Below are 23,465 nucleotides of genomic sequence, written 5' to 3'. Positions count from 1 at the left end.
CCCATTCAAATTTCCGCTCATGCGCGCGTTTTCCATTCAAAAGCCAGTGAGCCGACTGCGCGGGACCTCCAGTCAGCCATGCAGCTTAAAGGGAAGTTTGCTCAGAGGGCAGGCGGGGCCTCGGGCTGACGCATCATCAAGAAGACGGCACCTACAACAATGCAACATTCCCTCAGTACCAGTGTAGAAGTGCCGGCCGAGATTATGTGCTCAGGTCTCTGGATATTCAGAATAAGTCAATATTTCTACAATCTGGCTTGTTCAGGGGAGGGGAATGAATCCACATGAGAGCCAGTTTGGCCCATCTTAATTCATCAGTCAAGGGGAAGAAACAACTTACTTCATTGACTGGAACTCAAATGAACCTGAGGTTTTCATCTCCAGTTTTACATTGAACTGAAAGGGCATATAGAGCCTCAATTTTGCATAGGATTATATAGGATTACATCGGATATACGGCACAGAAACAGGCCATTCGGCCCAACCAGTCCATGCCGGCGTTTATGCTCCACTCGAGCCTCCTCCAGTCTTTCCTCATCTAAATCTATCAGCATAACCCTCTATTCCCTTCTCTCTCATATGCTTGTCTAGCCTCCCCTTAAATACATATACACTATTCGCCTCAACCATTCCCTGTGGTAGCTAGTTCCACATTCTCATCACTCTCTGGGTAAAGAAGTTTCTTCTGAATTCCCTATTGGATTTCTTGGTGACTATCTTATATTGATGGCCTCTAGTTATGCTCTTCCCCACAAGTGGAAGCATTCTCTCTGTATCCACTCTATCAAAGCCTTTCATAATGTTAAAGGCCTCTATTGGGTCACCCCAAGAGAAACAAGACCCAGCCTGTTCGTCCTTTCCTGATATGTGTACCCTCGCATTTCTGGTGTCATCCTTGTAATGCCTCATCTGTTGTTTAATGCCTCAGCTGAAAGATGGCATTTTCAACAGTGCATCGCCTGCTCAGGCTAGATTATGTGCTCAGGACCTGGAGCGAGGGTTCGAACCCACAACTTTCTGATTGAAAAGGTGTAAGTGTAACTGAACAGAAAGACAAAGAAAGACCAAAATGCCTTTTTCCCCCTAGCTGAATAGTTCTAACGGACCAAAACTGGTATCTATCTGGATCCCTGAATTACCAAAATGAATCAACAATTTGGACAGATGATTTTTACATCCTCAAATACTTTGAAGATCTCTCTTAAGCAAAACCATAAGAGCATACTTGGGGGCAGACACCATCATACCCTCTGTATACGTTGCACTGGTGCACATCATCATAGGCAGTCCCTTGGAATCGAGGAAGATTTGCTTCCACTCTAAAACTGAGTCCTGAGGTGGCTGAACAGTTCAATACGAGAACCACAGTCCCTGTCACAGGTGGGACAGACAGTCGTAGAGGGTAAGGGAGGATGGGACTGGTTTGCCTCACGCTCCTTCCGCTGCCTGCGCTTGATTTCTGCATGCTCTCGGCGATGAGACTCGAGGTGCTCAGCGCCCTCCTGGATGCACTTCCTCCACTTAGGAGGGTCTTTGGCCAGGGTCTCCTCGGTGTCAGTGGGGCTGTTGCACTTTATCAGGGAGGCTTTGAGGGTGTTCTTGTAACATTTCCTCTGCCCACCTTTGGCTTGCTTGCCATGAAGGAACCCTCCTGTATGGCTCAGAGACATGGAGTATGTACAGTAGACACCTCAAGTCGCTGGAGAAATACCACCAACGATGTCGCCACAAGATCCTACAAATCCACTGGGAGGGCAGACACACCAAAGTTAGCACCTTGACCAGGCCAACATCCCCAGCATTGAAGCACTGACCACACTTGATCAGCTCCGCTGGGCGGGCCATATTGTTCGCTGGTGCACAATGTTCAAGATGGTGAGTGGAGTGCATTGAATCCTAAGTTGAGTGCGTCAACAACACAGCATCATTCACAAAAAGCACTGCCACTACTCTTTTAAAAATAGCCAAAATGAATGTTCCAAAGCTGTCTGTTCCTTTCTTTCCCTTTGCTCCAGATATTTTTCGGCTCCATCTTTCCGACTACTTTCATAAGGGAACTTCAGCGCACCATGTCTCAGAGAGCATTTTTATTTGAATAGTAACACGCTCAAAGAACAAACAGAGGTATCTCCAGTTTATCTCAGCTCCTGGTTCAAGCACATTCCCACCCCCCACCCCACTCCCCTACCCCCACATGATTCTCCTCATCTTTGGAAAGTGGCAGAATGACGCCACGCAAGATTGAACTTTGGCTTCGGCTGCAAAATACATTTTATGAAACAGTAAGAGTAAAAGCAGAAGCAGCATTAACACTACAGATATTTTTGTTTACATATGCCGTAGACAGCATTGGCCTGCTATTAAGCTCATCAACATTTTAATGATGAGGAGAAAATAAACAGGAATAGCCTTCGAGCCACAGATTGGCTCATTGGTCACACTCTCGCCTTCGAGCCAGATGGTTGCAGATTCAAACCCCACTCTCGGAACTGAATACATAATCTAGGCTGACACTTCAGTGCTGTACTGAGGGAGTGTTGCATTGCTCGAGGTACCATGTGATGTTAAACCGAGGTTCCATCTGCCTGTTCAGTTGGATTTAAAAGATCCAATGTCACTTTCCCCCCGCCCCCCCCAAAGAAGAGCAAGAGTTTTCCTAATATTCCTAATATTCCGGCCAGCATGCATCTCTCAAATCAACAGCAACCAAAACAGATGGACTGAGACCTTGCTGTGCATATATTGGTTGCTGCATTTGCTGATACAAGGGCTATTACGTTTTGACATCTCAAGTAATAGAAAATAATAAATAGTTCATGGCTGCTGCACTGAACTCTGATATTTCGTACGTGGAATTTTTCTTCTTTGATATCGATGGAAGCTATCTGGCCTGGCTATCTCTCTTTAAAAGATTTCAGTCAGACTCACTGAGTTGAAAATACTTACTGATAAAACTTTCAAAACAAATTGATCGGGATTTAGACTTTGAACATCAAAAAGACCTGCCAATCAAACAGACATTTGAACAAATCACAGATAACTTTTGCATCTGAATTGATTACCTTGACCCCTTCTTCAGACATTTGGCTTGAAACAAACCAATTCTAAAAAGAAATACACAGGAACATTCGTCTGGCAGTGAAGCAGGTTTTTAACTGCTTATGTACCATGACAGAACTAAAGAACACTTAACTATTTATACTACGTTAAATCTTGAACTAAAATACTTCATTTTTGATCTGGCCATTAAATGCAATCCAACACATCGTAGATGAATACGATGGGTAAAAGTGGACAACCCTCACTCCACCACCCTCTTTGGGAGAGATAGGTTCTGACGGGGCTGGACAGGTTAGATGCAGGAAGAATGTTCCCGATGTTGGGGAAATCCAGAACCAGGGGTCACAGTCTAAGGATAAGGGGTAAGCTATTTAGGACCGAGATGAGGAGAAGCTTCTTCACCCAGAGAATTGTGAACCTGTGGAATTGTCTACCACAGAAAGTTGCTGAGGCCGGTTCGTTAGATATATTCAAAAGGGAGTTGGATGTGGCCCTTACGGCTAAAGGGATCAAGGGGTATGGAGAGAAAGCAGGAATGGGATACTAAAGTTGCATGATCAGCCATGATCATATTGAATGGTGGTGCAGGCTCGAAGGGCCGAATGGCCTACTCCTGCACCTATTTTCTATGTTTCTATGTTTCTATGTTCAGTAATATAACCTTAGACGCACAGCTGGAGTATGTGGTCCCAATAAAATCAATGATTTGTCCATGTGCTCCCATGGTTTCCAGCTGCCTCTCGACACCACGAGACTGTAGGTGAAAATGCTGATAGAAATTGATGAATGCAATGTCTCTGGGCTTACTCTCAGCCTGGCAATACTCTGTGATTTTGTATAAAGTCACAATCTGGGCTATAAATTCGGAGGGAGACACACAGAGAGAGAGAGAGTGAGAGAGAGAGAGAGAGAGAAAGAGATAGAGAGAGAGATCCATCTGATTCCTGATCATTAAACCAGCCTCCAAAGTATCTGAGATAACTGTTGCACCAAGAACTATCGCACATTCATTGCTATCAACAAGAAGGGAGTTAGATCATGTCCAGGAAACTATCGGCCAGTCAGCTCAACGTCGCTGGTAGGAAAAATAATGGAATCCCTACAAAAGGAGAAAATATAAGAATACCTAGAAATGAAAAATATAATAACAAATAGTCAGCCTGGATTTCAGAAGGAAAGACTTGCTTGTCCAACCTAATTGAATTTTTTGAAGATGTAACAGAGAGAGTAGACAATGGTAATGCAGTAGATGTAATTCAACCAGATTTTCAAAAGGGCCTTCAATAAGGTACCTCATAATAGACTGATGGATAAGGTCAAGGAATGTGGAGTATGGGGACAAGCAAGGGTAATGTAGCCAAATTTGCTGATGATACAAAGATAGGTGGGAAAGTAAGTTGTGAGGAGGACGCAAAGAATCTACAAAGGGATATAGATAGGCTAAGAGAGTGGGCACAAATTTGGCAGGTGGAGTATAATTGCGGGAAAATGTGAGGTTATCCAATTTGGTAGGAAAAATAAAAAAGCAAATTATTGTTTAAATAGGGAGAGATTACAAAATGCGGTGGTAGAGGGATCTGGGGTGCTTGTACATGAAACACAAAAAGGTTAGCATGCGGGTACAGCAAGTAATTAGGAAGGCAAATGGAATGTTGGCCTTTATTGCAAGGGGGATGGAGTATAAAAGTAGGGAAGTCCTGCTACAACTGTACAGGGCGTTGGTAAGATCACACCTGGAGTACTGCATACAATATGGATCTCCTTATTTAAGGAAGGATATACTTGCACTGGAGGCAGTTCAGAGAAAGTGCACGAGGTTGATTCCTGAGATGAAGGGGTTGTCATATGAAGAGAGGTTGAGCCTATACTCATTGGAGTTTAGAAGAATGAGAGGTGATCTTATTGAAATGTATAAAATTCTGAGGGGACTCGACAGGGTAGATGCAGAGAGGATGTTTCCCCTCGTGGGGGAATCTAGAACTAGGGGGCACAGTTTCAGAATAAGGGGTCACCCATTTAAAACGGAGATGAGGAGGAATTTCTTCTCTCAGAGGATTGTGAAAGTTTAGAATTCTCTACCCTAGAGAGCTGTGCAGGCTGAGTCATTTAATGTATTTAAGGTGGAGATAGACAGATTTTTGAAAGATAAGGGAGTCAAGAGTTATGGGGAACGGGCAGGGAAGTGGAGTTGCGGCTAAGATCAGATCATCCATGATCTTATTGAATGGCGGAGCAGGTTCGAAGGGCCAAATGGACTACTTCTGCTCCTATTTCTTATGTTCTAAGTTTCAGCATGGATAGCTAGCTAGCTTCAAGACAAAAAGCAGAGAGTAGGGGTAAAAGGTAACTATTCACAGCAGCAGAAGGTGGGTGGTGATGTTCCACAAGGATCAGTGCTGGGACCACTGTTGTTCATAATTGATATCAACAATTTAGACTTTGGAATCAAAAACACAATTTCTAAATTTGTGGATGGCACCAAATTGGAGGAGATAGTCAATACTGAGGAGGACTGAAACAAAGTACAAGACATTAATAAATTGCAGCATGGGTATATAATTGGCAAATGAAATTCAATACAGATAAATGTGAGGTATTGTATTTTGGTAAGAAAAATATGGAGGCCACATGTTATTTGGAAAATAAGAATCGAAATGGGATAAAGGAGCAAAGAGATCTCGGAGTACAAATACATAAATCACTAAAAGTATCGACAGAAGTTAATAATAAAAAAAGCAAACCATGCACTAGGGTTTATTACTAGATGTATAGAATTGAAAAGTAGTGAAGTTATGCTAAACTTGCATAGAAGCTTGGTTAGACCACATCTGGAGTACTACGTACAGTTCTGGTCGCCATATTATAACAAGGATATAGAGGCACTGGAGAGGGTGCAGAGGGGATTTACAAGGATGATACTAGAAAAGCGAGGGTTTACATATCAGAAAAAGATAATGAGGCTGGGTCTCTTTCTCTTGAAAAGAGAAGGCTGAAGGGTGGCCTAATAGAGGTCTTTCAAATTATGAAAGGTTTCGATAGAGTGGATACAGAGAGAATGTTTCCACTTGTGGGGAAGAGCATAACTAGAGGTCTTCAATATAAGACAGTTACCAAGAAATCAAATAGGGAATTCAGAAGAAACTTCTTTACCCAGGGAGTGGTGAGAATGTGGAACTCGCTACCACAGGGAGTGGTTGAGGCGAATAGTATAGATGCAATTAAGGGAAGGCTAGACAAGCGTATGAGGGAGAAGGGAATAGAGGGTTATGCTGACTGGGTTAGATGAGGAAAGACGGGAGGAGGCTCGAGTGGAACATTAACACCGGCATGGACTGGTTGGGCCGAATGGCCTGCTTCTGTTCCGTATATCCAATGTAAGTTTCCGAAGTAGATATAAAGTTCACAACAACTCCTTCCTGTGAATAGAAACTACAACTGCACGCTCGGATGCCAAGGGAATGTGTACGTCAACCAGAATTCACCAGCTTCAGAAGGGGCAGCTCCCATATGGATCAAAGGTTGCTGGCCCTATTTTCGAAGACCTTTGTTAATTACCAAAAACAAAAACCATTGCTGTTCACCCTTCCCACCTCGAGCAACACTGAAATGCTGATAACTGGCACCTATGATTGAACAAGTTCCATTACCTGCGTCAATATGCTTTGTTCTGCTGCTGAGTTCCTCTTAATATATTTTACATCTTTAGCCTCTCCGGTATGTTAATTAATCTCTGCTATATTGAAGTACCTTGTGGGCAGGTCCTTCCCTATCTCCGTAACCAGCTCCAGCTCTATAGTACCTTTCCCTCTAACCCTCTGTTCTTCTGATTCTGGCCTCTTGTGCATCCTCCACGATTTGCCCCACCATTGGTAAACAGAGAAACATAGAAAATAGGTGCAGGAGTAGGCCATTCGGCCCTTCGAGCCTGCACCACCATTCAATAAGATCATGGCTGATCATTCACCTCAGTACCCCTTTCCTGCTTTCTCTCCATACCCTTTGATCCCTTTAGCCATAAGGGCCATATCCAACTCCCTTTTGAATATATCTAACAAACTGGCCTCAACAACTTTCTGCGGTAGAGAATTCCACAGGTTCACAATTCTCTGAATGAAGAAGTTTCTCCTCATCTCTGTCCTAAATGGCTTACCCCTTATCCTAAGACTGTGACCCCTGGTTCTGGACTTTCCTAGTATCGGGAACATTCTTCCTGCCTCTAACCTGTCCAATCCCGTCAGAATTTTATATGTTTCTATGAGATCCCCTCTGGTAGGCGAGCCTTGAGCCAACTTGTCCCTCACTAAACACCTCCAGATCCCTCTCCTACTTGAAACCCTCCTCTTTGATCAAGCCCTTTCTGAACATCTCCTTCTTTGAATCAGCATTTCCATCGGATAATGCCCCGAGACATTTTTCCACGTCAATTCCACTACATAGATCCAAGTGGCCATTGTTGTTCCTCTTGCTCTGAAGGTTTCCAGCCACTCACAAACCACTGGCTGTCATTCGACGGTGGGCCAGTGCGGGCGTGAGCTGATCACGCAGCTGTGAGAAGAGCTTCTGCTGCATTCTGGGGAAACCTTAAGGTAGTGTCAAAAGTTCAAATCCCGCGTGGAACTTGATCAGCAAACACTGACAAGATAGCACAGCTCAGAAAAAGTACAGGTGTTGGCGTCAAACACTAAACGGTTGATATGCATCTTGCCTCAAGTTTCAATAATTGTTCTCTGCTTCCATTTGTTTCCATTCCTTTTGGAGGCACGAATCCTATGTTGACGTGAGAAACAAGCTCCTGATTGTGGAGCTATCTCCTGGACACTGCTTTCGTCCTTGTCTATAAATTCTTCACCCAGAGGGTGGTGGGGGTCTGGAACTCACTGCCTGAAAGGGTGTTAGAGGCAGAAACCCTCATCACTTTTAAAAAGTACTTGGATGTGCACTTGAAGTGCTGTAACCTGCAGGGCTACGGACCAAGAGCTAGAAAGTGGGATTCGGCTGGATAGCTCTTGGTCGGTCGCCACGGATACGATGGGCCGAAATGGCCTCCTTAAGTGCTGTAAATCTCTATGATTCTATGATTAATGGCTCCCAACTATCAAGCTCAATTTCTTAAGACATCTATCCTTATTCCAGTCACTTCTGACAGAGTCCTATCACAATGCCATCTTGTAGACAAATGCTGGTAATTTAGTACCACTGTGCTGAACTGGGGTTACCAACCCTCCAGGATTGCCCTGGAGTCAATAATTAACAATTAATCCCCAGGTTACTGCCACGAGCAACTTAGGGAGAGATATCGTAAGGGGCATAAATAACATTTGTGAGATTTTTCATTTTTTTCGTTTATGAGTTATTAAAAAAATAGCTGTATCAGTGAGCGGAATGGTTGGAGACAGGAGGTCAACTGATTAAACCTCCAGGAATACATTCAACCAGAGTCGGCAACACTATGCCCAACCAACGGACTCACTGAGCTACATTGTTTGGTGACAGTATGCTTTTGCAATTCTATCATTACAAGGTTTGAACGACATTAAGGATGCGTGAACATGCGGGAGTAACCTGAAATGAATTTGAATTCACGAGGAGTTCCAAAAACAAAGAAAGAATTGCATTTATATAGCACCTTTCACGACCACCGGATGCCCCAAAGAGCTTTGCAGCCAATGAAAAACACTTGGAGTGTGGTCATTGTTGTAATGTAGGAAATGCAGCAGCCAATTTGCGCACAGCAAGCTCCCACAAACAGCAAGGTGATAATGACCAGATAATCTGTTTTTTTGTGATGTTGAGTGAGGGATAAATATTGGCCAGGACACCGGGGATAACTCCCCTGCTCTTCTTCGAAATAGTGCCATGGGATCTATTACGTCCACCCGAGAGGGCAGACAGGACCCTCGGTTTAACGTCTCATCCAAAAGGTGGCACCTCCAACAGTGCAGCGCTCCCTCAGCACTGCACTGGGAGGGTCAGCCTAGATTTTTGTGCTCAAGTCCCTGGAGTGGGACTTGAAGAACCCACAACCTGCTGACTCAGAGGCGAGGGTGCTGCCCACTGAGCCACAGCTGACACAAAGAGAGCCATGTTGTAAACGAAAGTGCGCAAATGATAGCTTCACAGAGAAGCTTATTCTTCCAGGTGCTATCTGGCTCCAGGAGCTGTCATTAAGATGACTCAGGCCCCATGCTTATTCTGTCAGACACCTTGTAGCGACCTAACACAGCCATGTTAATCATAACAGTTAGACTGGTTTCAGCAGCCTGTGCAACCACCCTCAGAATGCAGCTTTCCGCCAATCAAAACAAAATAATTCCTCCCACCTCTGAAATGAGTAACAGAAGCTAGGAATATGACAAACATGTTTTTCAAATATTTTAAATATAGAAAAATGCCGGAAACAGATTAAATTAAAAATTAACATTGAAATTCTAAAAAAGGAAAAAAAAGACTTGCATTTATATAGCGCCTTTCATGACCACTGGACATCCCAAAGCACTTTCCAGTCAATGAAGTACTTTTTTAAATGTAGTCACTGTTGTTCAGTAGGAAACGAGGTAGCCCATTTGTGCACAGCAAGCTCCCATTAACAGCAATGTGATAACGACCAGATAATCTGTTTTAAGTGATGTTGGTGTGAGGGATATATATTGGCCAGGACACTAGGGATAACTTCCCTGTTCTTCTTCAAAATAGTGCCATGGGATCTGAGAGGGCAGACGGGGCCTCGGTTTAATGTCTTATCTGAAAGATGGCATCTCTGACAGCACAGCACTCCCTCAGCACTGCACTTGAGTGTCAGCCTAGATCTTTGTCCCAGAGTACGACTTGAATCCACGATTTTCTGTCTGAGAAGGGAGTGTGTGACCCACTGAGCCACAGCTGACACTGATAAAAAAAAAAGAGAAGGAATGGAACCGTATGCCCCAATGTTGGCCCACCTCCCTGAACGTTATCGCATCTTCCTTTGCTGCTCATTCGCAGGGGAGCTTGATATTTTCTGTCAGATAACAACGGTTCCTTGTAGAGCAAGGACCAAATGTAATTCACCCACAGTGGATCCATGCAGCGATTGTTATCTGTATCCTATTGTGTCAGAAACAAAGCTTGGCAGATTTTTTTATTGGTGGATAAAAAAGTATTTCATACGGCAAAAGGCAGAGATGATGGATGTCCCTTTTCTGCATCTTGCCCAGATTATCAGCAATAAGCAAAGATAAAGCTGACAGACACTCATCAAATCAGTGGGAAAAAAGGTTGCCCGTTTTACAATGACCTGGAAGATATTGTAAAACAAAAAAAAAACATGTTTCTCAGCTTTGATTGAAAAGAAAAAATGTGCTCATATATTAAAATATATTCTTCAGAATGCATATCTTGCAGAACCATGTGCTACAAGACACCACTGAGGGGGCTACCGAGCATGCTGCTGAGATGGTCATGGCTGTTGAAGCTTTCGGAAGCGAAGGCTCACCCGTGACAGCCCGTCAGATTAAAGTCTAGACAAATAGAGACCTGCGATTGTCTCTAGTCAAGAAATATGTCCTGAATGGGGACTGGGCAGCCACGTACGGGGCATGCCCTGAGGAATTTAAACCATTTCACAGGCGCAAGGATGAACTCTCGATTCAGGCCGATTGCCTACTGTGGGGAAACTGCGTAGTCATGCCCCAGAAGGGCAGAGAGGTGTTCATCAGAGAACTCCACAATGAGCACCCGGGCATTGTCATGATGAAGGCAATTGCCACATCACACGTTTGGTGGCCAGGGATAGACGCAGATCTGGAACTTTGTGTTCGCAGGTGCAACACGTGTGCCCAGCTGGGCAATGCGCCCAGGGAAGCCCCCCTTAACCCCTGGCCATGGACCGCCAAGCCTTGGTCACGCATCCATGTGGACTACGCAGGTCCTTTCATGGAGAAAATGTTTTTGATTGTAGTAGACGCCTACTCCAAATGGATCGAGTGTGACATTTTAAATTCGAGGTGACTCTCCCCGTGAAGAAAAAGGAAAAAAGAAAGACTTGCATTTATATAGCGCCTTTCACAACCAAAGAGTTTCAAAGTGCTTTACAGCCAATGAAGTACTTTTGAAGTGCAGTCACTGTTGTAATGTGGGATACACAGCAGCAAACTCCCACAAACAGCAATGTGATATGACCAGATAATTTGTTTTTGTGATGTTGATTGAGGGATAAATATTGGCCCAGGGACACCAGGAAGAACTCCCCTGCTCTTCTTCAAAATAGTGCCATGGGATCTTTTACGTCCACCTGAGAGGGCAGACAGGGCCTCGGCTTAATGTCTCATCCAAAAGACGACACCTCCGACAGTGCAGCACTCCCTCAGCACTGCACTGGGAGTGTCAGCCTGGACTTATGTGCATTCGGGAGGGTCCATGTTGTCCAAGGCCTCCATAGATTTTGATAATCGGGGGGGCAGAGTTGTATGGCGGGGCAGGTTGATTGTTTTGCGGTTGGATGTTTAGTGTAAGACCATGCTCTCGTACGCTACGTTAAACGTGTTAACGATGGTTTGGAGTTCATCCTCCGAGTGAGCACAGATGCAAGCATCATCTGCATATTGTAATTCGATGACCGAGGATGGCACGACCGTGGATCTGGACTGAAGGCGACGGAGTTTCCCATTTGTTCTATAGATTATCTCCACTCCAGCAGGAAGCTTACTGATGGTGAGATGTGGCATTGCAGCAAGGAAGATAGAGAAGAGGGTTTGTACGATGACATAGCCTTGCTTTACCCCGGTTCGTACATGAATTGGGTCTGTGGTGCATCCATTGGTCAGGATCATGCCTTGCATGTTATCAAGAAGCAAGCAGAGGATAGTGACAAATTTTTGAGGACAGCCAAATTTGAAGAGTACACTCCATAATCCCTCACGGTTGATGGTGTCGAAGGCCTTTGAGAGGTAAAAGAAGGCCATGTATAGAGGTTGGTGTTGTTCCCTGCATTTCTCTTGAATTTGTCACGCGGTGAAGATCATGTCCATTGTGCCCCTTAGTGGACGGAATCTGCATTGCGACTCTGGGAGGAGTTCTTCAGCCACAGGGAGAAGACAGTTGACGAGGATTATTGCGGTAACTTGGTAGAGAGTGTGGAAATTCCTCTGTAGTTACTGCAATCGGACTTATCTCCTTTCTTGAAGATGGTCACGTTTATGGCATCCCTGAGCTCGCCTGTCATGCTCTCCTCCTTCCAAATAAGAGAAATTACCTCATGTATTCACGCCAATAGTGCTTCTCCGCTATGTTTTAGTGCTTCGGCGGGTATTCGATCAGCTCCTGAGGCCTTGTTGTTCTTCAGTTGTCGAATTGGCTTTTCAACCTCATGTAAGGTTGGGGTTGTGCTGAGATAGTGGCGCGTAACATGCTGTGGGATGGAGTGGAAGACAGAGTCTCGGTTGAGGAGATCTTCAAAGTGCTCCCTCCAGCGAGCACTGACTGCCTCACTCTCCTTGATTAAAACTTTTCCGTTCTTTGACCAGAATGGGCTAGGACCTTGGGTGATTGATCCGTAGGTGGTCTTTACTGCACTGAAGAATCCACGCACGTCGTGGTTGTCGATTAGTTGCTGGATCGCTTGCGCTTTCTCAACCCACCATCTGATCATCCTTGGTGACTTTAACGCCAGAGTTGGAAAGTACACAGGCCTCTGGGGAGATGTGATCGGCAGAGAGGGGGTAGGGAAAACCAACTCCAACTGTACCCTCCTGCTGACGAAATGCTTAGAACATGTCCTTGTCATAACCAACACCTTGTTCTGTCAGAAAACCAAGTACAAGACTTCATGGCAACACCCTCGATCGAAGCACTGGCACCTGCTAGACTACATCATCGTCTGAGCGAAGGACCGCAAGGACGTGCACATCACCCATGCTGTGACGGGAGCCGACGACTGCTGGACGGACCACTGCCTAATCCGCTTGGTGATGTCCATCAATGTTGCCCAAAGACAGCGGCGGCAACAGAAACAATGCCGCAGGAAAATCAACGCTGGAGCATTCAGAGACCATGCTAAGAAAGCGCTATTCAGCCAACGCCTCGCTACCAACCCGGCGAGTCAAAGTGATCCAGAGACGCAGGGTGCTCACAGCGCCTGGTCTCCCCTCAAGGCCGCCATAATTAAGACCTGTGAGGGAATGCTCGGTTACTGGACCAGGAAACAGGTTCGACGAGAATGACCAGGAGATCCGGGAGTTAATAAGCTGCAAGCACAAGGCATTCTTGAATTGGAACCAGCAAGACAACTCGAGTGCAAGAAAACAGAACTATAGACGTCTGAAGGCCGAGATCCAAAATAAAAATTGGCACCATTATTACACCATACAGCAGCAATTTTAACTGCTGGGCCTCATAAAGCGAGCTGAATTAACATACACAGCTGACCATAAAGTGCCAGGGGCCAATGACCTCTCTTTACCAGAGGCAACATACACAACAGCATGATTATTGGGTATCACAGGGAACTCTCTCAAGGTACTCTCTAACCACATGATAAAGCCATGCCAATACAGCCTGATTATCATCATCATAGGCAGTCCCTCGAAGCGAGGATGACTTGCTTCCATGCCAAAAAAGGATGAGTTCACAGGTGAAGGGTGGAAGATGCCTGTGCATGGATTTTTTTAACGTGGGGTGGTCGTTGCACACCAGCCATCACACGGGCTTGACCGAGCTAGGTCTTGGTCCAGTGGCAAGAGTTTGTTAAAGGAAGATCGTGTATGACTAACCTGATTGAATTTTTCGAGGAGGTAACCAGGAGGGTCGATGAGGATAATGCATATGATGTAGTGCATATGGAATCCAGTCTGATTATAAATAGCACACAAACACACATAAGAACAAAGGAAATAGGAGCAAGAGTAGGCCATTCGACTCCTCGCGCCTGTTCCGCCATTCAATAAGATCATGGCTGATCTGATCTGTGATCATGGCTACACATTTTAGATGAAGATTGGAAAGACAGTCACAATTCAGTTCTCTCCCTTGAATATATATTTTTTTGGTTAAATTTATGAAAAGTGATGAGGTATTGCAGGATGGGAACTTGACATCAAGAATCCTTGGAAAAGCTATTTCTACAAAACTGTATGGACAGTTACCGTAGCTCAACAAACTGTGAATGAATCTCACCCAGGATAGTATCAGGGTGTGACACACGAGTCACAGGGCTCCTGGGCTGGGGGGGTTGGGCAACTGGCCAGAGCTCTAGGCCTGGCCATTATCTCATGAGCTGCAATGGTAAGGTTGGATGCCAGGTGAGGTGATGCTTCTCGCAGGTGGTGCCCCCCATGAAAATGCGACTGAGGGGCAATGCTCACATACCAAGAATGATCACTTGCATTTAGGAAGGCTACCAACAATCGTGCAAGTGTACCCAAGCTGGAGCGAGAGTATTTGGGAGAGGAGGGGAGAAAAGAGGTGAAAATTGGGAAGTCAACTATACAGACAGTTAGAGAAGTTATGCTTGAACTGTATACAACACTAGTTAGGCCACAGCTAGAGTACTGCATGCAGTTCTGGTCACCACATTAAAGGAAAGATGTAATTGCACTAGAGAGGGTGCAGAGGAGATTTATGAGGATGTTGCCAGGATTGGAAAACTTTAGCTATGAGGAAAGATTGGATCTCCTGGAGTTGTTTTCTTTGGAACAGAGGAAGCTGAGGGGAGATTTAATTGAGGTGCATAAAATTATGAGGGGCCTAGATAGAGTGGATAGGAAGGATCTATTTCCCTTAGCAGAGGGGTCAAAACTAGGAGGTATAGATTTAAAGTAGTTGGTAGAAGGATTAGAGGGGAGATGAGGAAAAATGTCTTCACCCAGAGGGTGGTGGGGGTCTGGAACTCACTGCCTGAAAAGGTGGTAGAGGCAGAAACCCTCACCACATTTAAAAAGTACTTGGATGTGCACTTGAAGTGCCGTAACCTACAGGGCTACGGACGTAGTGCTGAAAGTTGGGATTAGGCTGGGTAGCTCTTTTTTGACAGGCACGGACACGATGGGCCGAATGGCCTCTTTCCGTGTGGTAATTTTTCTATATCTAGGGGCTCAATTTTCCCCAGTGATTTGCGCCACTTTTTTTGGCCTAAGTTAAAAATTACAAGTTTCCCCAAGTTACGATTTTTTTAGGTTAGTTTTTTGTGTGTCATACGGGGCGTAATCTGCCACCCGTGCCAATTCTGGCCTTTTAAACAAGTTTGGCCAGCTCCGATTTACTCCAATTTGTCTTAGGCCGGCATATGTGGCCTCTGTGGAAAAACCTTCTGGTGAGTTAAGAAAATGGGCGCAGGTAAGTAAATCAGCTTAGCGGATGCAGTTCCAGGGCCCAGGCAACAGCAGCAGGAGAGGTGAGAGATAATGGGAGGGGGAAGCCTTTCGGGCATAGTTAGGAGTGTGGACCGGGAGGGAGGAAGCTGTTCAGCCTGGGATAGGTGCAGGGATCTGAACCGGGCGGCCATTTGGCTTGGGATAGGATCGGGGATTGGGACCGGGAGGCCGTTCGGCCTGGGATAGGAATGGGGATCGGGAGGGGAGAGGCCATTCGGCCTGGGATAGGAGTGGGGATCGGGACCGGGAGGCCGTTCGGCCTGGGATAGGAGCAGGTACCAGGACCTGGAGGCCATTCGGCCTGGGATAGGAGCAGGTACCGGGAGGCCATTCGGCCTGGGATAGGATCGGGGATCGGGACCAGGAGGCCATTCGGCCTGGGATAGGAGCGGAGATCGGGAGGGGAGAGGCCATTCGGCCTGGGATAGGAGCGGGGACCGGCACTGGCATCAGGAGTGGGGGGGGGGGGGAAGAGAGAGATAGACTTTTGTCATTACACTTTAATAATTTAATGGAAGTAAGTTGCTGTAATGTGCTTGTGCAGGTTGCTGTGAGCTGGCTGTATGTTTCACTTTCCTGCCTCAGCCCGCAGTGTGTCCTTGGTTACCGTGGCAACCCGATCGTTTTGGCGCAGATCAAGGCTCCACCCCCAAAACTAAAGGACAGGCTAGGCGGCGCCAAAATGAAGAAATCAAACGGGCAAACTTAGAAAACATTTTTTAGGTGTACTTGGGCCCCCAAAAAACGGTTGTAACTCTTCAAGTATGCCAAGAAACAGCTTTGGGAAAAATTGAGCCCTATGATTCTATGATAAACATTTTAAGATAAATATCAGATGCCATATTTAAAACTGCATCTGTAGGATTGGTGTGAAGCGGTTTCATTGGGAACAGATGGTCAGGTTTTTCGTGTATGTTTAAAGTCCAGCCCATGAATCGAGTGAGTCTGATTCTGCTTCCCTCTGATCAAACCCAGACTCCAGATCTGCACTGCAATTTTAATGTCACTGTAAAGTGAAAGAGCATCAGACAGATGTAACCGATGGCCGGTGCAAAGGCCAGAAGTATGATTCATGCTTCAGAAGCTGGCTATATAATTGCAGGGTTTAATTGAGTGAAAGGATTTCTATCTTTATGCATAAATGTGATTTTGTTGGACGCCCCTTCCCATTAAAACATTCACTCCCTCCACCACCGGCGCCCCCTGGCTGCAGTGTGCACCATCTACAAGACGCACTGCAGCAACTCACCAAGGCTTCTTCGCCAACACCTCCCAAACCCCCGACCTCCACCACCTCGAAGGACGAGGGCAGCAGGCGCATGGGAACACCACCACCTCCACGTTCCCCTCCAAGTCACACACCATCCCGACTTGGAAATATATCGGCCGTTCCTTCATCGTCGCTGTGTCAAAATTCTGGAACTCCCTCCCTAACAGCACTGTGGGAGCACCTTCACCACACAGACTGCAGCGGTTTAAGGTGGCGGCTCACTGTCACCTTAAGAGCAATTAGGGATGGGCAATAAATGCTGGCCTTGCCAGTGATGCCCACATCCCATGAACAAATAAAAAAAAAACCTTAAAAACAGTATCTAGATAGCAAGGTTACAGAGGAAAGATTTGTTAATAATTCACATTGATCAGCCCTCCATGCCAATTCAAATGCCATGCTCCGTCACTGCATAGGGACTATTAGGCTATTTAGCTACTCTGCTCACCACGATTCGTAAACCTGTTGTTATTTGTCAATAAAATTCTGCGCACTGGTTTCGCCACCCAGCAGCGACGTCGAGGTCAGCAGCGAGGTCAAGGCCCAGGAACAGTGCAGCGGGGTCGGGACCCAGGGAGGGTACAGCACAGGCCAACAGCGAGGTCGGGAGGCCTACACTGCATCCTATGAAAACCAGGGAGAGAGGACCAGTGGGAAAGAGGGAGGAGGACAGTAGGAATATGTGTGTGTATGCGTGTTCTAGGCCCATGCAGCGGAGCCTGGTCTTCAATCATCTTGGACCACCTTGCCATTGGACCAAGACCTAGCTCCATCAATCCCGTGTGATGGTTGGTGTGCAACGGCCAACCCACGATAAAAGAATTCACACACAGGCATCTTCCGTCCATTGAAATGAAGTTTGGGACCTGGAATGTCAGGACCCTCATGGCAACCACTATCTGCCCCACTTGTAACAGAGACTGTAGGTCCCTCATTGGACTCTTCAGTCACCTGCGCACTCAGTGTGGAAGCAAGTCATCCTCAACACCGGGGACTGCCTAAGAAGAAGAACTCGTTGATGAACTGGTGATTAACGCTTGCTGGCAACAAAGTGGTTGCTTGCCATTTTGGTGTCAAGTCACGGGAATTAGTCAGAAGGAAAATGCACAGATTTTGTTTGCGGCAGTGATCAGCAGGCAAGCTTGGCTCCATGTTGCCGTCGGAGCTCGGGAAGCTCCAGAACTGCTTGACATTTCAAGACTTGCAAACAAATCTTTGATGCCACAAAAGCTAGTTGACAAAGCAATGACTGCATGAGGCAACCAGGTTAGAGTCGTGATGTTTTCTGATTTTAGTTTATTGATTTGGTGAGCAGATCGCCATTATTTTCGACAACCTCAGTATCATCCTTCCAGTTAAGGTAGGCATGAATTTCTATGCGTCGTTCCATTACAATGCTGAATGGAAACATTTCATTGTGCGTTTGGAGGCTGTGTTTTTTTTTATAAAACAAAAAGGATTCCCTACTGCATTGAATGCTTTTTGGAAGCACTGCGGGCTGAGGCAGGAAAGTGAAACATACAGCCAGCTCACAGCAACCTGCACAAGCACATACAGCAACTTACCTCCATTAAATCATTAAAGTGTAATGATAAAAGTCTATCTCTCTCTTCCCCCCCCACCCCACTCCCGATGCCAGTCCCCGCTCCTATCCCAGGCCGAATGGCCTCTCCCCTCCCGATCCCCACTCCTATCCCAGGCCGAACGGCCTCCTGGTCCCGATCCCCGATCCTATCCCAGGCCGAATGGCCTCTCCCCTCCCGATCCCCACTCCTATCCCAGGCCGAATGGCCTCCCGGTCCCGATCCCCGATCCCATCCCAGGCCGAATGGCCTCCCGGTCCCAATCCCCAATTCTATCCCAGGCTGAATGGCCTCTCCCCTCCCGATCCCCACTCCTATCCCAGGCCGAATGGCCTCTCCCCCTCCCGATCCCCACTCCTATCCCAGGCCGAACGGCCTCCCGATCCCGATCCCCGATCCTATCCCAGGCCAAATGGGCGCCCGATCCCTGCACCTATCCCAGGCTGAACAGCTTCCTCCCTCCTTGTCCCCGCTCCTCATTATTTATCAAGCATCTAATTATTTTGTCAACGCTTTATTAAATATTTCAAAGGCTTTGCCAACTGTACACTGATAGCCCCTTTGCAACCAGCTGGTCTGATTTGTATCGGCTCGCTTTTGGCTGGAACAAATCTCAACTTCTCACCGCCATTAAGATGAATGCAATCATGTCTTGGTTGATTCCCTCTTACTTAGAGTAAACAAGTGACTGGAAGACAATCGGAGCAGATGTTGCAGAATAACTCAGCATATGGGGTGCTGATGTGAGCACATGCTGCAGGATGCTTACATGACTTTCTCTTGCAGATTTAGAAAATACGTACTTACAAGTGTTCCAAAGAACTGTTCATTCACTTGTCCGTGAAACATGCTCGTTGACCTGAACAAACATTACTTCTGCAGCAAGATAAAATACCCCAGTGAAACAGTGTTGGGTGAAATGCGTATGCAAGACTCAGTTAGCTCCGATTACTACAGCGTGCTCGCGGACCTACATTTAGCCCCCCTGTCCCGCAACATCTCGATTTTAAAATTCTCATCCTTGTTTTCAAATCCCTCCACAGCCTCGCCCCTCCCGATCTCTGTAACCTCCTCCGGCCTTACAATCCTACTAGATTTCTGCGCTCTTCCAATTCTAGCCTCTTTTGCATCCCCAATTTTCATCACTGTATCATCGGCGGCCGTGCCTTTAACTGACAAGGCCCCGAGGTCCTAAATCTCTCTGCCGCCTCTCTCTCCTCCTTTAAGACACTCCTTAAAATCTGACTCTTTGACCAAGCTTTTGTTCATCTGTCCCAATGTTGTATGTGAACTGGTTTCAAATTTTGTCACAACGCTCCTGTGAAGCCCCTTGGAACATTTTACTACCTTAAAGGTGCTATATAAATGCAGCTTATTGTTCTTGACTCACACAACGAGATACACCAGACCTGCCCCTGCTGCCCATGGTTGGATGCTGCCTGCCTGTTGCCATGACATGCCAGATTGGGAGTTGCTCATTATAGATTGGGCTTGCTTAGTTCTGCTGGCCTGGAGCGGTTGTCCCATTGGTCGAACTGATCATGATGTCAGCTCCATGCAATACTGTTAATGTTTCTGTGGTGCTCAAGTCCAGCATTATCACCTGCACTGCACGACATTTTAGCAGATCACCACTAAGCCGGAACCACGGAAGTAAACGCACACATAACGATCAAAAAATTCTCTCACTCTCTGCTTTTCATCTTGCCATTTTACCAACAAATGCACAAAAAGATTAAGGCACATGTGCACATGAAGAGGGAACAGGAGTATCAAGGACGGCGTCTATCACTACATTTGTTTAAAATTTACTAATACAAAATGCAATTAGCCACATCTGGATTCCCTATTAGCCACATGTGGCTCATGGCTAAAGTATTGGACAATACTGTAACAGAACATGATGTAGAGCATGCTAGTATGGGTCTGTAATACACCCCAGGCTTACTTCAGAGGGTCTACTTTAGAGGAATCAAGGGATATGGAAATCGGGCAGGAAATTAGAATTGAGGTCAAAGATCAGCCATGATCTTATTGAATGGCAGAGCAGGCTCAAAGGGCAGTATGGCCTACACCTGCTCCTAATTCTTATGTTCTTGCATACTACATAACACACATGCCAAGTGTAACAACAATTTCAATCAGCTGGACTACAATTAGTGTAATGACTCGCCTCAAACCTATGTAGTTGCAAATTAAAATTCTGGCACACGTTCTCTCTCCAGAATAGAAATGTATGCGTCAGTGAGTGTGTGTGCATGAGTGTGTGCGTGTCCGATTAACATTTGACAGTGACAATCCTGGGATCCAAATTTTGTCATAAAAATCTGAAAGCCTTCAAACATAAGCCCAGCTATTTACCTGTGTGATAACGGATGGGTTATGGGTTACGTTAGAGAAAGGTATGAAACCAGAGAACAGATCCTAATTCACATCCATTATATATTTGTTCAACTGATGTGGATTGTAATGCACAATTAGCTTTTAATTAACTATAATTTTGCTTTAGAAGTATAATAGTATACCTTTCTGTAAATCACATGGCAGTATTATACTGCACACTCCCTTTATTTAATTATCATGGGCTGTCGCAGTTCAGGCAACCAAGACTTTTCCTGAAAAAGCAGTTTATGAAAACTGTAATCGTGGCAGCTATTACTATTTAAATATTATTTTAAACAACACAGTAGAGATAAAAGTATGTCACAGGTGCAAAATGTCACGATCCTGATAGTGCTGCCGTGGCCAATGAGGCCCTGTTAATGTAAATGCGGCCGTATTATTCAAATGTCCATTGCCCAGTGGGTAGTCTTATCAGGAACCAGATTTACAAGATCACATTTACAGCGTTGCTGCCAAGTCTGTCTTTCTGCTGGAGGACACGAGATTACACGCTCTCCGATAACTTCCGCATTATAATTCTCCTTCACAAGTAAGCAAAAGCCAGAGTACATCACAACATTATAAAGGCCGACTTAGCTGTAGCATTATTATAAACCCGTGCCCAGAATTGGCTCCTCTCGCCGCTTTCATCTCCACAGATTGGGCCGCAGGCTGAGAGGACCGCGGGGTCGCTGTCGAGGCCGGCTCTGAGCTTAACGTCAACGTCCAAGAACAATGTCCGTGTTCTCGCTCAGGCCAACATCCCCAGAGTCGAAGCACTGACCACACTCGACCAGCTCCGCTGGGTGGGCCACATTGTCCACATGCCCGACACAAGACTCCCAAAGCAAACGCTCTACTCGGAACTCCTACACGGCAAGCGAGCCCCAGGTGGGCAGAGTAAAACGTTTCAAGGACACCCTTAAAGCCTCCTTGATAAAGTGCAACATCCCCACCGACACCTGGGAGTCCCTGGCCAAAGACCGCTCTAAGTGGAGGAAGTGCATCTGGGGGGGCAGCGCTGAGCACCTCGAGTCTCGTCGCTGAGAGCATGCAGAAAACAAGAGCAGGCAGCAGAAGGAGCCTGCGGCAAACCAGACTCCCCACCCACCCTTTCCCTCAACCACTGTCTGTCCCACCTGTGACAGAGACTGTAATTCCCATATTGGACTGTTCAGCCACCTGAGATCTCACTTTTAGAGTGGAAGCAAGTCCTCCTCGATTTCGAGGGACTGCCTATGATGATGATTATGCACAGGGCACTTTGGAAGAGGATGAATACGTATGGGCTGGGAGCAAGCAGAGGGAGTGGGGGTGCACAGAAGTAGTGGTCTATCATTATGTGACCTCTCCCACCTTCTTCTTCTTAGGCAATCCCTCAGAGTCGAGGATAACTTGCTTCCACACTAAAACTGAGTTCTCAGGTGACTGATGAGTCTAATGCCATACCTACAGTCTCTGTCACAGGTGAGGCAGATGGTGGTTGGAGGGACGGGTGGGTGGGGTGCTTGGGTTGTTGTCCGCTCCTTCTGCTGTTTGCGCTTGGTCTCCGCGTGCTCCCGGCGACGAGACTCGAGGTTTTCCAGATACCTCTCCTCCGCTTTGAGCGGTCTTGGGCCAGGGATTCCCAGGCGCCGGTGGGGATGTTGCATTTTTTCAAGGCTTTGAGGATGTCCTTGCAGCGTTTCCTCTGTCCACCTGGGGCTCGCTTGCCGTGTAGGAGTCCCGAGTGGAGCGCTTGCTTTTGGGAGTCTCATATCGGGCATGCGGACGATGTGGCCCGTCCATCAGAGCTGATCGAACATGGTCAATGCTTCGATACTGGGGATGTTGGCCTGGGCAAGAACACTGACGTTGGTGCGCCTATTCTGCCACCCAGAAGAACAAGGGCAGCAGGCGCATGGGAACACCATCACCTCCAAGTTCCCTTCCAAGCCACAAATCATCCTGACTTGTAAATATATTGCCGTTCCTTCATCGTCGCCGGTTCAAAATCCTGGAATATCCTCCCTAACAGCACTGTGGGAGTACCTTCGCCACACAGACTGCAGCGGTTCAAGAAAACGGTTCACCACCACTTTCTCAAGGGGCAATTAGGAAGGGGCAATAAATGCCGACCATGCCAGTGATGCCCACATCCCAGGATCGAATTTTAAAAAAGGTTGTCTGGCAGGACAATGCGGGAAGCTGGCAGACCTCGAAGGCTGCACAGTAAATATATCAGAGGAAACGGGGAGATGCAAATCCGGACAAAATAGTAGCGCTGGGAATGGGGATAGGCACAATATCATACAGCTTTAAATACAAACCTTTGGATTATTTGTGCACCACAGCCACAAGCAAAAAGCCCACAGTACCCCATGGAGATATTAATACTCCATGACAGTACTGGACCCAACATCATTCCCTGAAGCAATTTTTTTTTTGTATTGCAATGAAAAAAACAAATCCATTTTATAAGAGTCACACTAGTGGCTTGTAACCTTTGAAAGAAAAGTAAAAATATATTGTGAGACTAAATTCTGTGGCTGTCAGCTGTGGCTCAGTGGGTAGCACTTTCGTTACTGAGTCAGAAGGTTGTGGGTTCAAGTCACATTTCAGGAACTTGAGCACAAAACAAATCTAGGCTGATAATCCAGCGCAGTGCTAAGGGAGCATTGCACCTCTGGAGGTGCCGCCTTTCAGATGGGACATTTAACCGAGGCCCCGTTTGCCCTCTCAGGTGGAGGTAAAAGATCCCATGGCTACCATTTCGAAGAAGAGCAGGGGAGTTATCCCCAGTGTCCTGGCCAATATTAATCCTTCAAGCAACATAACAAAAACCCC

General features: G+C 46.3%; 1 protein-coding gene across 1 annotated transcript in view; it reads right to left on the bottom strand.

The window, feature by feature from the left end:
- Window positions 1–23,465, bottom strand: part of ccser1 (coiled-coil serine-rich protein 1) — a 1,720,263-nt gene that overhangs the window by 998,035 nt on the left and 698,763 nt on the right. The window lies entirely within an intron of this gene.

This window comes from Pristiophorus japonicus, chromosome 2 (assembly GCF_044704955.1).
Source record: "Pristiophorus japonicus isolate sPriJap1 chromosome 2, sPriJap1.hap1, whole genome shotgun sequence".
In the NCBI taxonomy this organism is placed as follows: Eukaryota; Metazoa; Chordata; class Chondrichthyes; family Pristiophoridae; genus Pristiophorus; species Pristiophorus japonicus.
The sequence above is the reverse complement of the archived record's forward strand: the minus strand, read 5'-3'. Positions and strand labels throughout refer to the sequence as shown.